The sequence below is a fragment of the Panulirus ornatus genome, chromosome 4 (genome assembly GCF_036320965.1).
Source record: "Panulirus ornatus isolate Po-2019 chromosome 4, ASM3632096v1, whole genome shotgun sequence".
NCBI classification, from domain to species: domain Eukaryota; kingdom Metazoa; phylum Arthropoda; class Malacostraca; order Decapoda; family Palinuridae; genus Panulirus; species Panulirus ornatus.
The window spans coordinates 38,410,637-38,425,415 of record NC_092227.1 but is presented as its reverse complement, the minus strand read 5'-3'; the positions used below and the strand labels follow the sequence as shown (position 1 = coordinate 38,425,415).

General features: G+C 41.8%; 1 non-coding gene across 1 annotated transcript; it reads right to left on the bottom strand.

Annotated features, from left to right (window-relative positions):
* Positions 1-14,127: 14,127 nt before the first annotated feature.
* Positions 14,128-14,200, bottom strand: TRNAK-UUU (transfer RNA lysine (anticodon UUU)). The gene has a single exon. It is a non-coding gene; the product is annotated as a tRNA-Lys (tRNA).
* Between the last annotated feature and the right edge of the window lie 579 nt (positions 14,201-14,779).

Here is a 14,779-nt window from a genome sequence, read left to right as displayed (position 1 = left end):
ATCACCCATCACTATAACCCGGTCTTGTGCATCAAAACCACTAACACACTCATTCAGCTGCTCCCAAAACACTTGCCTCTTATGATCTTTCTTCTCCTGCCCAGGTGCATATGCACCAATAATCACCCATCTCTCTCCATCAACTTTCAGTTTTAAACACATCAATCTAGAATTTACTTTCTTACACTCTATCACATACTCCCACAACTCCTGTTTCAGGAGTAGTGCTACTCCTTCCCTTGCTCTTGTCCTCTCACTAACCCCTGACTTTACTCACAAGACATTCCCAAACCACTCTTCCCCTTTACCCTTGAGCTTCATTTCACTCAGAGCCAAAACATCCAGGTTCCTTTCCTGAAACATACTACCTATCTCTCCTTTTTTCTCATCTTGGTTACATCCACACACATTTAGACACTCCAATCTGAGCCTTCGAGGAGGATGAGCACTCCCCGCGTGACTCCTTCTTCTGTTTCCCCTTTTAGAAAGTTAAAATAGAAAGAGGGGAGGGTTTCTGGCCCCCCGCTCCCGTCCCCTTTAGTCGCCTTCTACGACACGTGAGGAATGCGTGGGAAGTATTCTTTCTCCCCTATCCCCAGGGATATATATATATATATATATATATATATATATATATATATATATATATATATATATATATATATATATATATATATATATATATATATTTTCCAAAAGAAGGAACAGAGGGGGCCAGGTGAGGATTTTCCAAAAAAGGCCCAGTCCTCTGTTCTTAACGCTAGCTTGCTAACGCGGGAAATGGCGAATAGTTTAAAAGAAAGAAAGAAAGATATATATATATATATATATATATATATATATATATATATATATATATATATATATATATATATATATATATATATATATTTCTCTATCATATCTATCTATTATACTTTGTCGCTGTATTCCGCGTTAGCGAGGTAGCGCAAGGAAACAGACGAAAGAATGGTCCAACCTACCCACATACACATGTATATACATACACGTCCACACACGCGCATATACATACCTATACATCTCAACGTATACATATATACATATATACACACACACAGACATATACATATATACACATGTTCAAAATTTATACTCTCTGCCCTTATTCATTCCCGTCGCCACCCCGCCACATATAACAACGCCCTTCCCCGCATGTGCGCGAGGTAGCCCTAGGAAAAGAACCAAACGCCACATTCGTTCACACTCATTCTTTAGCTGTCATGTATAATGCTCCGAAACCACAGCTCCCTTTTCACATCCAGGCCCCACAGAACTTTCCATGGTTTACCCCAGACGCTTCACATGCACTGGTTCAATCCATTGACAGCATGTCGACCCGGTATAGCACATCGTTCCAATTCACTCTCTTCCTTGTACGCCTATTTATGGCCCACGCCTGGCAACCATATATCATTGTTGGAACCACTATTCCTTCAAACATACCCAGTTTTGCTTTCCGAGATAACGTGCTCGACTTCCACACATACTTCAACGCTCCCAGAACTTTCAAACCCTCCCCCACCCTATGATTCACTTTCGCTTCCATGGTTCCATCTGCTGCCAAGTCCACTCCTAGATATCTAAAAGACTTCACTTCCTCCAGTTTTTCTTCATTCAAACTTACCTCCCAACTGACTTGTCCCTCAACCCTACTGGACCTAATAACCTTGGTCTTATTCACATTTACTCTCAGCTTTCTTCTTTCACACACTTTACCAAACTCAGTCACCAGCTTCTGCAGTTTCTCACATGAATCAGCCACCAGCGCTGTATCATCAGCGAACAACAGCTGACTCACTTCCCAAGCTCTCTCATCAACAACAGACTGTATACTTGCCCCTCTTTCCAAAGCTCTTGCATTCACCTTCCTAACAACCCCACCCATAAACAAATTAAACAACCATGGAGACATCACTCACCCCCGCCGCAAACCAACATTCAGTGAGAACCAATCACTTTCCTCTCTTCCTACATGCACACATGCCTTTCATCCTCGATAAAAACTTTCCACTGCTTTTAACAACTTGCCTCCCACACCATATATTCTTAACACCTTCCACAGAGCATCTCTATCAACTCTATCACATGCATTCTCCAGATCCATAAATGCTCCATACAAATCCATTTGCTTTTCTAAGTATTTCTCACATACATTCTTCAAAGCAAACACCTGATCCACACATCCTCAACCACTTCTGAAACCACACTGGTCTTCCCCAATCTCATACTCTGTACATGCTTTCACCCTCTCAATTAATACCCTCCCATATGATTTCCCTGGAATACTCAACAAACTTATGCCCCTGTAATTTGAGCACTCACTTTTATCCCCGTTTGCCCTTTTACAATGGCACTATGGAAGCATTCCGCCAATCCTAAGGCACCTCATTATGATTCATACATACATCAAATAATCTTACCAACGAGTCTACAATACAGTCACCCCCCCCTTTTTTTTTTTTTTATAAATTCCACTGCAATACCATCCAAACCCACTGCCTTGCTGGCTTTTATCTTCCACAAAGCTTTTACTACCTCTGCTCTGTTTCCCAAATCATTTTCCCTAACCTTCTCACTTTACACACCACCTCGACCAAAACAACCTTTATCTGCCACTCTATCATCAAACACATGCAACAAACCTTCAAAATACTCACTCCATATCCTTCTCACATCACCGCTACTTGTTATCACCTCCCCATTAGCCCCCTTCACTGATGTTCCAGTTTGTTTCCATGTCTTACGCACTTTATTTACCTCCTTTCAAAACATCTTTGTATTCTCCCTGAAATTTAATGATACTCTCTCACCCCAACTCTCATTTGCCCTCTTTTTCTCCTCTTGCACCTTTCTCTTGACCTCCTGCCTCTTTCTTTTATACATCTCCCAATCATTTGCATTATTTCCCTGCAAAAATCGTCCAAATGCCTCTCTCTTCTCTTTCACTAATAATCTTACCTCTTCATCCCACCACTCACTACCCTTTCTAATCTGCCCACCTCCCACTCTTCTCATGCCATAAGCATCTTTTGCGCAAGCCATCACTGCTTCCCTAAATGCATCCCATTCCTCCCCCACTCCCCTTACCTCCTTTGTTCTCACTTTTTTCCATTCTGTACTCAGTCACCTGCAGAAGCTGGTGACTGAGTTTGGTAAAGTGTGTGAAAGAAGAAAGCTGAGAGTAAATGTGAATAAGAGCAAGGTTATTATGTTCTGTAGGGTTGAAGGACAAGTCAATTGGGAGGTAAGTTTTAATGAAGAAAAACAGGAGGAAATGAAATCTTTTAGATACCTGGGAGTGGATTTGGCAGCGGATGGAACCATGGAAGCGGAAGTGTGTCACAGGGTGGGGGAGAGAACGAAGGTTCTCGGAGCGTTGAAGAATGTGTGGAAGGCCAAAACGTTATCTCAGAGAGCAAGAATGGGTATGTTTGAAGGAATAATGGTTCCAACAATGTTACATGGTTGTGATGCATGGGGTATATATAGGGTTGTGCGGAGGAAAGTGAATGTTTTAGAAATGAGATGATTGTGGACATTATGTGGCGTGAGGTAGTTTGATCGAGTAAGATATGAAAGGGTAATGGAGAGAATGTCTGAGAAAATATTGACAAAGAGGGAATATATGTCAGAGGCGGAGGGAACGAGGAGAAGCGGGGTACCAAATTGGTGGTGGAAGGATGGAGCGAAAAAGACTTTGAGCGATCCGAGCCTGAACATACAGGAGGGTGAAGGACGAGCGAGGAATAGAGTGAATTGGAACGATGTGGCAACCGGGATCGTCTTGCTGTCTATTGAGTGATCCTTGGCATATGAAGCGTCTGGGGTAATTCTTGAAAAGTTTTGTGGGGTATGGATGTCGAAAGGGAGCTGTGGTTTAGGAGCATTACACCAGAGACTGAGTGTGAACGAATGTGGCCTTTGTTGTACTTTCCTAGCACTAACTCTCTGCACGCGGGGGGATGGTGTTCCGTTTCATGTGTGGCCGGGTGTCGGAGTCAATGGATGAAGGCAGCATTTATGATTATGTACAAGTGTATATATGTATATGTCTGCGTATGTATATGTATTTATACGTTAAAATGTATAAGTATGTATGTGTGCGTGTGTAGGCGTTTTTGTATATACATATGTATATGGGTGGGTTGGGTCATTCTTCTGTCTGTTTCCTTGAACTACCTCGCTATCGCGGGAGACAGCGACAAAGTATAGTAGATGAATAAATTATATATATATATATATATATATATATATATATATATATATATATATATATATATATATATATATATATATATATATATATATATATCTTCAAAATGTTGAATGTGTTTGATGATAGAGTGGCAGATATAGGGTGTTTTGGTCGAGGTGGTGTGCAAAGTGAGAGGGTTAGGGAAAATGATTTGGTAAACAGAGAAGAGGTAGTGAAAGTTTTGCGGAAGATGAAAGCCGGCAAGGCAGCAGGTTTGGATGGTATTGCAGTGGAATTTATTAAAAAAGGGGGTGACTGTATTGTTGACTGGTTGGTAAGGTTATTTAATGTATGTATGACTTATGGTGAGGTGCCTGAGGATTGGCGGAATGCGTGCATAGTGCCATTGTACAAAGGCAAAGGGGATAAGAGTGAGTGCTCAAATTACAGAGGTATAAGTTTGTTGAGTATTCCTGGTAAATTATATGGGAGGGTATTGATTGAGAGGGTGAAGGCATGTACAGAGCATCAGATTGGGGAAGAGCAGTGTGGTTTCAGAAGTGGTAGAGGATGTGTGGATCAGGTGTTTGCTTTGAAGAATGTATGTGAGAAATACTTAGAAAAGCAAATGGATTTGTATGTAGCATTTATGGATCTGGAGAAGGCATATGACAGAGTTGATAGAGATGCTCTGTGGAAGGTATTAAGAATATATGGTGTGGGAGGAAAGTTGTTAGAAGCAGTGAAAATTTTTTATCGAGGATGTAAGGCATGTGTACGTGTAGGAAGAGAGGAAAGTGATTGGTTCTCAGTGAATGTAGGTTTGCGGCAGGGGTGTGTGATGTCTCCATGGTTGTTTAATTTGTTTATGGATGGGGTTGTTAGGGAGGTAAATGCAAGAGTTTTGGAAAGAGGGGCAAGTATGAAGTCTGTTGGGGATGAGAGAGCTTGGGAAGTGAGTCAGTTGTTGTTCGCTGATGATACAGCGCTGGTGGCTGATTCATGTGAGAAACTGCAGAAGCTGGTGACTGAGTTTGGTAAAGTGTGTGGAAGAAGAAAGTTAAGAGTAAATGTGAATAAGAGCAAGGTTATTAGGTACAGTAGGGTTGAGGGTCAAGTCAATTGGGAGGTGAGTTTGAATGGAGAAAAACTGGAGGAAGTGAAGTGTTTTAGATATCTGGGAGTGGATCTGGCAGCGGATGGAACCATGGAAGCGGAAGTGGATCATAGGGTGGGGGAGGGAGCGAAAATCATGGGGGCCTTGAAGAATGTGTGTAAGTCGAGAACATTATCTCGGAAAGCAAAAATGGGTATGTTTGAAGGAATAGTGGTTCCAACAATGTTGTATGGTTGCGAGGCGTGGGCTATGGATAGAGTTGTGCGCAGGAGGATGGATGTGCTGGAAATGAGATGTTTGAGGACAATGTGTGGTGTGAGGTGGTTTGATCGAGTGAGTAACGTAAGGGTAAGAGAGATGTGTGGAAATAAAAAGAGCGTGGTTGAGAGAGCAGAAGAGGGTGTTTTGAAGTGGTTTGGGCATATGGAGAGGATGAGTGAGGAAAGATTGACCAAGAGGATATATGTGTCGGAGGTGGAGGGAGCAAGGAGAAGAGGGAGACCAAATTGGAGGTGGAAAGATGGAGTGAAAAAGATTTTTGTGTGATCGGGGCCTGAACATGCAGGAGGGTGAAAGGAGGGCAAGGAATAGAGTGAATTGGAGCGATGTGGTATACCGGGGTTGACGTGCTGTCAGTGGATTGAATCAAGGCATGTGAAGCGTCTGGGGTAAACCATGGAAAGCTGTGTAGGTATGTATATTTGCGTGTGTGGACGTATGTATATACATGTGTATGGGGGGGGGGTTGGGCCATTTCTTTCGTCTGTTTCCTTGCGCTACCTCGCAAACGCGGGAGACAGCGACAAAGTATAAAATATATATATATATATATATATATATATATATATATATATATATATATATATATATATTTATTTATTTATTCATATTTATATATAAATCATGCAAACCTCCAACAGCCAGGACAGAACCCGGGACTCCTGTGGAACAGGCGGGAGCACTACCGCTAGGCTATAATCGCCCCTAATAAGGAAATGACATTTCGAATACTAACTACTCGAATACCCTTCGTCTCACGTTGGTGGGCAACGGGGTCTACACTGGTCATTTACCATCAGGATCACACAGCCAGCAGATAGCATTTTACCGAATTCTGTGTGCATTAGAGAAAAGGTACTTCCAGCTTACAGTAATATATCTGTAAACTTCTGGCGTCGATTGCGGGAGGTAAAATCGTAGCCAACGTGGAACAAAATAGTCTGATCAATAATACAAAACAGTTTTAGAAGGCGCGGATTATGCTGTACAAACCTCCTTGATTTTTATCATGAATTTTTATTCAGTACACATAACAAGACAGGAATGGATATAATATTTATGAACTGGAACAAAGCATTCGACAAAGTTCCCAACGTTAAAGTAATGCATAACTTTAGGGATTAGTAGATGCAGATGCAATCTTACAGGAGTCTTTTTACGTGATAGAGGGTAAGGAGTCGCAATGATTGGTAAATAATCACCGTCTTCACTCTTTACTAGTGGGATCCCTCAGGGGTTCGTACTTGGGCGTACTCTTTTCATCATTTATATTAACGATATATACGTAGGGCTAAATAACTTATTGGCCAGATTTGCAGTTGACAAAAAGGTCGGCAAAGACATATTAACAGAAGAAAGTAGGCTAAGAGTACAAGAGGATCCACAGGAAATTATCGAATAGTTAAGAAAATGGCAAATGCCATTTATCGTTAATAAATGATAGCTGCTACAAGTAGGAAACCTTAGTAAAACTCGTTTATGAAATGAATAGCCACAAGAAAAAGGACACCCTTAGTGTAGGAAACCTAGAGGTAACTGTCTCCACCATCTTCAAATTCTCTAAGCTGTCTAATAAAGCTGCCAAGAAAGCAAATAGGATATGATTTATTAACGGAAACTTTACATACAAAAGCAAGGATGTGATATGCTACGATATCTAGGTCTAAGACCACACATCGAATATGCAGTACATTTTCTGGCTTTCTATTCATGCAAGGATATTCTTAAACTGAAAGTAACGCAGCGAAGAGCAGTTAGATTGACTCCATCTTTGATACTTTTTTCTCATATTTTTTGGAAATGCATAAAGGGATCAACAACGTCGATAATGAACATATCTTTAAAGTAGCGCCAGCTCTACCGACGATAGGATATTGGATGAAAACGTAGAGGTTAATCTGAAACGCAAGAAATGTTTTCTTTTACCAGTGACACTGCCAATGCATGAACTAAGTTCTGAGACATATTTTGTCCAGAGAAACACCCGTAATATCTTCAAAATTAGGCTTGGTCATCACGTGTCATTCTCCAGTATTGAATAATCAATTTAATCAGTTTTCATAAAGCAGTGTTACGTCATACTACCTTCTCAACCACTGATATCCTCCTGGCCATACTTCGATAACATACCAACATATATTGACCAATGTCTCCTGCTTTAAAAATGTAAGTAAGAATCATTGCATCATTCTTCGACATCAGATATAATTTAGGTATGGTAAGTCGAGAGGTTGGAGCTCATGATTATCGTTATTACTGTTTCATAACAAAAGGTGAAGATATGCATGTCATTGGTGATGGGATGCAAAACGTATTCATGTTCATTCTACTTAATGATTTTCCTATGAAAGTTTCCTTCAGGCATATTCATCCTGCAGCGTATTCCTTTTTCTAATTCTTTTCCATCCGACGTGTGACGGAGGGAGTGTAAAGTGGGGAGATAACCTTTGTTTTGCTATATATTTCTTCCACTACTTTTATGGGAACTGCAACCTTTGTTTAATTAGTGTTAAAGACAACCCCCTTATCTTGAAACTTCCTTATATATGACCTGTGCTTTTCTGTAACTCTCTCTCTCTCTCTCTCTCTCTCTCTCTCTCTCTCTCTCTCTCTCTCTCTCTCTCTCTCTCTCTCTCTCTCTCTCTCTCTCTCTCTCTCTCTCTCTCTCTCTCTCTCTCTCTCTCCCTCTCTCTCTCTCTCTCTCTGAGTACGCTTGCATTACTTTCTCTTTTGTGTATGCCTCTATTCGACAGTGAGTAAAGAAATTTGTACATGCTTGTTGTGGGGTGTGGGTAGACACTGAGCGGAGCATTGTATAAAGTATGCGTGGAGTGTGAGAAGAAAAATGAATGGAGGAATTGAGCAATATATATATATATATATATTATTATTTTATATTATACTTTGTCGCTGTCTCCCGCGTTTGCGAGGTAGCGCAAGGAAACAGACGAAAGAAATGGCCCCCCCCCCATACACATGTATATACCTACGTCCACACACGCAAATATACATACCTACACAGCTTTCCATGGTTTACCCCAGACGCTTCACATGCCTTGATTCAATCCACTGACAGCACGTCAACCCCGGTATACCACATCGCTCCAATTCACTCTATTCCTTGCCCTCCTTTCACCCTCCTGCATGTTCAGGCCCCGATCACACAAAATCTTTTTCACTCCATCTTTCCACCTCCAATTTGGTCTCCCTCTTCTCCTCGTTCCCTCCACCTCCGACACATATATCCTCTTGGTCAATCTTTCCTCACTCATTCTCTCCATGTGCCCAAACCACTTCAAAACACCCTCTTCTGCTCTCTCAACCACGCTCTTTTTATTTCCACACATCTCTCTTACCCTTACGTTACTCACTCGATCAAACCACCTCACACCACACATTGTCCTCAAACATCTCATTTCCAGCACATCCATCCTCCTGCGCACAACTCTATCCATAGCCCACGCCTCGCAACCATACAACATTGTTGGAACCACTATTCCTTCAAACATACCCATTTTTGCTTTCCGAGATAATGTTCTCGACTTCCACACATTCTTCAAGGCCCCCAGAATTTTCGCCCCCTCCCCCACCCTATGATCCACTTCCGCTTCCATGGTTCCATCCGCTGCCAGATCCACTCCCAGATATCTAAAACACTTCACTTCCTCCAGTTTTTCTCCATTCAAACTCACCTCCCAATTGACTTGACCCTCAACCCTACTGTACCTAATAACCTTGCTCTTATTCACATTTACTCTTAACTTTCTTCTTCCACACACTTTCCCAAACTCAGTCACCAGCTTCTGCAGTTTCTCACATGAATCAGCCACCAGCGCTGTATCATCAGCGAACAACAACTGACTCACTTCCCAAGCTCTCTCATCCCCAACAGACTTCATACTTGCCCCTCTTTCCAAAACTCTTGCATTTACCTCCCTAACAACCCCATCCATAAACAAATTATATATATATATATATATATATATATATATTTTTTTTTTTTTTTTTTTTGCTTTGTCGCTGTCTCCCGCGTTTGCGCAAGGAAACAGACGAAAGAAATGGCAGAACCCACCCCCATACACATGTATATACATACGTCCACACACGCAAATATACATACCTACACAGCTTTCCATGGTTTACCCCAGACGCTTCACATGCCTTGATTTAATCCACTGACAGCACGTCAACCCCGGTATACCACATCGCTCCAATTCACTCTATTCCTTGCCCTCCTTTCACCCTCCTGCATGTTCAGGCCCCGATCACACAAAATCTTTTTCACTCCATCTTTCCACCTCCAATTTGGTCTCCCTCTTCTCCTCGTTCCCTCCACCTCCGACACATATATCCTCTTGGTCAATCTTTCCTCACTCATTCTCTCCATGTGCCCAAACCATTTCAAAACACCCTCTTTTGCTCTCCTAACCACGCTCTTTTTATTTCCACACATCTCTCTTACCCTTACGTTACTCACTCGATCAAACCACCTCACACCACACATTGTCCTCAAACATCTCATTTCCAGCACATCCATCCTCCTGCGCACAACTCTATCCATAGCCCACGCCTCGCAACCATACAACATTGTTGGAACCACTATTCCTTCAAACATACCCATTTTTGCTTTCCGAGATAATGTTCTCGACTTCCACATATTCTTCAAGGCTCCCAGAATTTTCGCCCCCTCCCCCACCCTATGATCCACTTCCGCTTCCATGGTTCCATCCGCTGCCAGATCCACTCCCAGATATCTAAAACACTTCACTTCCTCCAGTTTTTCTCCATTCAAACTCACCTCCCAATTGACTTGACCCTCAACCCTACTGTACCTAATACCCTTGCTCTTATTCACATTTACTCTTAACTTTCTTCTTTCACACACTTTACCAAACTCAGTCACCAGCTTCTGCAGTTTCTCACATGAATCAGCCACCAGCGCTGTATCATCAGCGAACAACAACTGACTCACTTCCCAAGCTCTCTCATCCCCAACAGACTTCATACTTGCCCCTCTTTCCAAAACTCTCGCATTCACCTCCCTAACAACCCCATCCATAAACAAATTAAACAACCATGGAGACATCACACACCCCTGCCGCAAACCTACATTCACTGAGAACCAATCACTTTCCTCTCTTCCTACACGTACACATGCCTTACATCCTCGATAAAAACTTTTCACTGCTTCTAAGAACTTGCCTCCCACACCATATATTCTTAATACCTTCCACAGTGCATCTCTATCAACTCTATCATATGCCTTCTCCAGATCCATAAATGCTACATACAAATCCATTTGCTTTTCTAAGTATTTCTCACATACATTCTTCAAAGCAAACACCTGATCCACACATCCTCTACCACTTCTGAAACCACACTGCTCTTCCCCAATCTGATGCTCTGTACATGCCTTCACCCTCTCAATCAATACCCTCCCATATAATTTACTAGGAATACTCAACAAACTTATACCTCTGTAATTTGAGCACTCACTCTTATCCCCTTTGCCTTTGTACAATGGCACTATGCACGCATTCCGCCAATCCTCAGGCACCTCACCATGAGTCATACATACATTAAATAACCTTACCAACCAGGCAACAATACAGTCACCCCCTTTTCTAATAAATTCCACTGCAATACCATCCAAACCTATATATATATATATATATATATATATATATATATATATATATATATATATATATATATATATATATATATATATATATATATATATATACATATATATATATATATATATATATATATATATATATATATATATATATATATATATATATATATATATATTTTTTTTTTTTTTATACTTTGTCGCTGTCTCCCGCGTTTGCGAGGTAGCGCAAGGAAACAGGCGAAAGAACTGGCCCCCCCCCCCCATACACATGTATATACATACGTCCACACACGCAAATATACATACCTACACAGCTTTCCATGGTTTACCCCAGACGCTTCACATGCCTTGATTCAATCCACTGACAGCACGTCAACCCCGGTATACCACATCGCTCCAATTCACTCTATTCCTTGCCCTCCTTTCACCCTCCTGCATGTTCAGGCCCCGATCACACAAAATCTTTTTCACTCCATCTTTCCACCTCCAATTTGGTCTCCCTCTTCTCCTTGTTCCCTCCACCTCCGACACATATATCCTCTTGGTCAATCTTTCCTCACTCATCCTCTCCATGTGCCCAAACCACTTCAAAACACCCTCTTCTGCTCTCTCAACCACGCTCTTTTTATTTCCACACATCTCTCTTACCCTTACGTTACTCACTCGATCAAACCACCTCACACCACACATTGTCCTCAAACATCTCATTTCCAGCACATCCATCCTCCTGCGCACAACTCTATCCATAGCCCACGCCTCGCAACCATACAACATTGTTGGAACCACTATTCCTTCAAACATACCCATTTTTGCTTTCCGAGATAATGTTCTCGACTTCCACACATTCTTCAAGGCCCCCATGATTTTCGCCCCCTCCCCCACCCTATGATCCACTTCCGCTTCCATGGTTCCATCCGCTGCCAGATCCACTCCCAGATATCTAAAACACTTCACTTCCTCCAGTTTTTCTCCATTCAAACTCACCTCCCAATTGACTTGACCCTCAACCCTACTGTACCTAATAACCTTGCTCTTATTCACATTTACTCTTAACTTTCTTCTTCCACACACTTTACCAAACTCAGTCACCAGCTTCTGCAGTTTCTCACATGAATCAGCCACCAGCGCTGTATCATCAGCGAACAACAACTGACTCACTTCCCAAGCTCTCTCATCCCCAACAGACTTCATACTTGCCCCTCTTTCCAAAACTCTCGCATTCACCTCCCTAACAACCCCATCCATAAACAAATTAAACAACCATGGAGACATCACACACCCCTGCCGCAAACCTACATTCACTGAGAACCAATCACTTTCCTCTCTTCCTACACGTACACATGCCTTACATCCTCGATAAAAACTTTTCACTGCTTCTAACAACTTTCCTCCCAATTCTTAATATTCTTAATACCTTCTTATATTCTTAATACCTTCCACAGAGCATCTCTATCAACTCTATCGTATGCCTTCTCCAGATCCATAAATGCTACATACAAATCCATTTGCTTTTCTAAGTATTTCTCACATACATTCTTCAAAGCAAACACCTGATCCACACATCCTCTACCACTTCTGAAACCACACTGCTCTTCCCCAATCTGATGCTCTGTACATGCCTTCACCCTCTCAATCAATACTCTCCCATATAATTTACTAGGAATACTCAACAAACTTATACCTCTGTAATTTGAGCACTCACTCTTATCCCCTTTGCCTTTGTACAATGGCACTATGCACGCATTCCGCCAATCCTCAGGCACCTCACCATGAGTCATACATACATTAAATAACCTTACCAACCAGTCAACAATACAGTCACCCCCTTTTTTAATAAATTCCACTGCAATACCATCCAAACCTGCTGCCTTGCCGGCTTTCATCTTCCGCAAAGCTTTCACTACCTCTTCTCTGTTTACCAAATCATTTTCCCTAACCCTCTCACTTTGCACGCCACCTCGACCAAAACACCCTATATCTGCCACTCTATCATCAAACACATTCAACAAACCTTCAAAATACTCACTCCATCTCCTTCTCACATCACCACTACTTGTTATCACCTCCCCACTTGCGCCCTTCACCGACTTCCACATATATATATATATATATATATATATATATATATATATATATATATATATATATATATATATATATATATATATATATATATATATTTATATATATATATATATATATATATATATATTTATATATATGCGTGTGTGTGTGTGTGTGTGTGTGTGTGTGTGTTCTTCCCACCATTTCTAACACATCTCTGTTCATTTCACCGGATGTTTTTCAAACTATTTAGTGTAGTGTGTATGATGGAGAGAGCGTGTGATTGTGCACAGATTGCCAGCAACCCAAGTGTAATTAAGGCAGAAAGGTAAGGCAGCCGTTAGCTCACTGAATCGCTGTCACAAAACTAATCGATAACCTACGATAATCCAGGCGGTAGTAATCTCCCTGGTCTGTGGTTGCCTCCCACCTACTACCTGTATCTCTATGTGATTACTGTTTATGAGAGTGTTTTCCACTCGAATTATCCTGTCGCACACATGTTCAGTAGGTGAACCTTCAAAAGATTTCTATTTTCAGTATTTGGTATAACTCAGGAGCAAAAAATATACTCAAAATCTCGGCAAGTGTATTACAAACATCATCGCCCATCAATTTTCTGTGTGATATTTTTACAGGATAATCTCATTACTGACAATAATTAAAGGTTACAAACATTGTGTATTTATCTGCTTACAGTTCTTCCCACCGTAACATATATAGACTTTTTTTGTAAAGTCTTTAGGAGGAAAGACGTTCTAAAAATGGGATCTTAATTGCTATTGAACTTGGAAACAGTTATAAAGATATCACCCGAACAGGGACTTGAACCCTGGACCCTTAGGTTAAAAGCCTAATGCTCTACCGACTGAGCTATCCGGGCTTCTGATGATGTTGTTATTGACCGTCGAGTGGTACAACCAGGATCAACCACGATTCTCACCCTTACGGACACCGCCGCGCCACAGCAGCAGCAGCAGTAGCAGCCAGGGCCATCTCTGCCACAACAAACAACACTACCACATACCACTGTACCTAACGCCAATAGTACCACCACCACAATACCACACACTACCGTACCTATCGCCAAAAGTACCATACCACCACCAACATAATCAACACCACACCAGAACCTTTATCACCAGCAGCGCAATCCGTTGTTGGGGTTTTAGAGGGGCCCTGGTGATGTTTCTTAGCCCCTCTTCTAGCAAGGCCCCATAAGACTTCGGCGACCCCCGGCCCCAACGAGAATTCCGAGGTACTTATAATCGTCCTCAGCACTCATGGAGCCGACGGCGCTGCCCAAGACTTGATACGTCCTATTTTTATTGACGTACCAAGTCTTCCGCTTGCCGTCAACCTCCATGCTGAGGGTACGACATTTCCCTGGGTTCACTTGAAGCCCACCCCCCGCGAGGGTCTCAGCCATGACGTCCATTGCCTTTTGCAAGCCAGTGGGTTC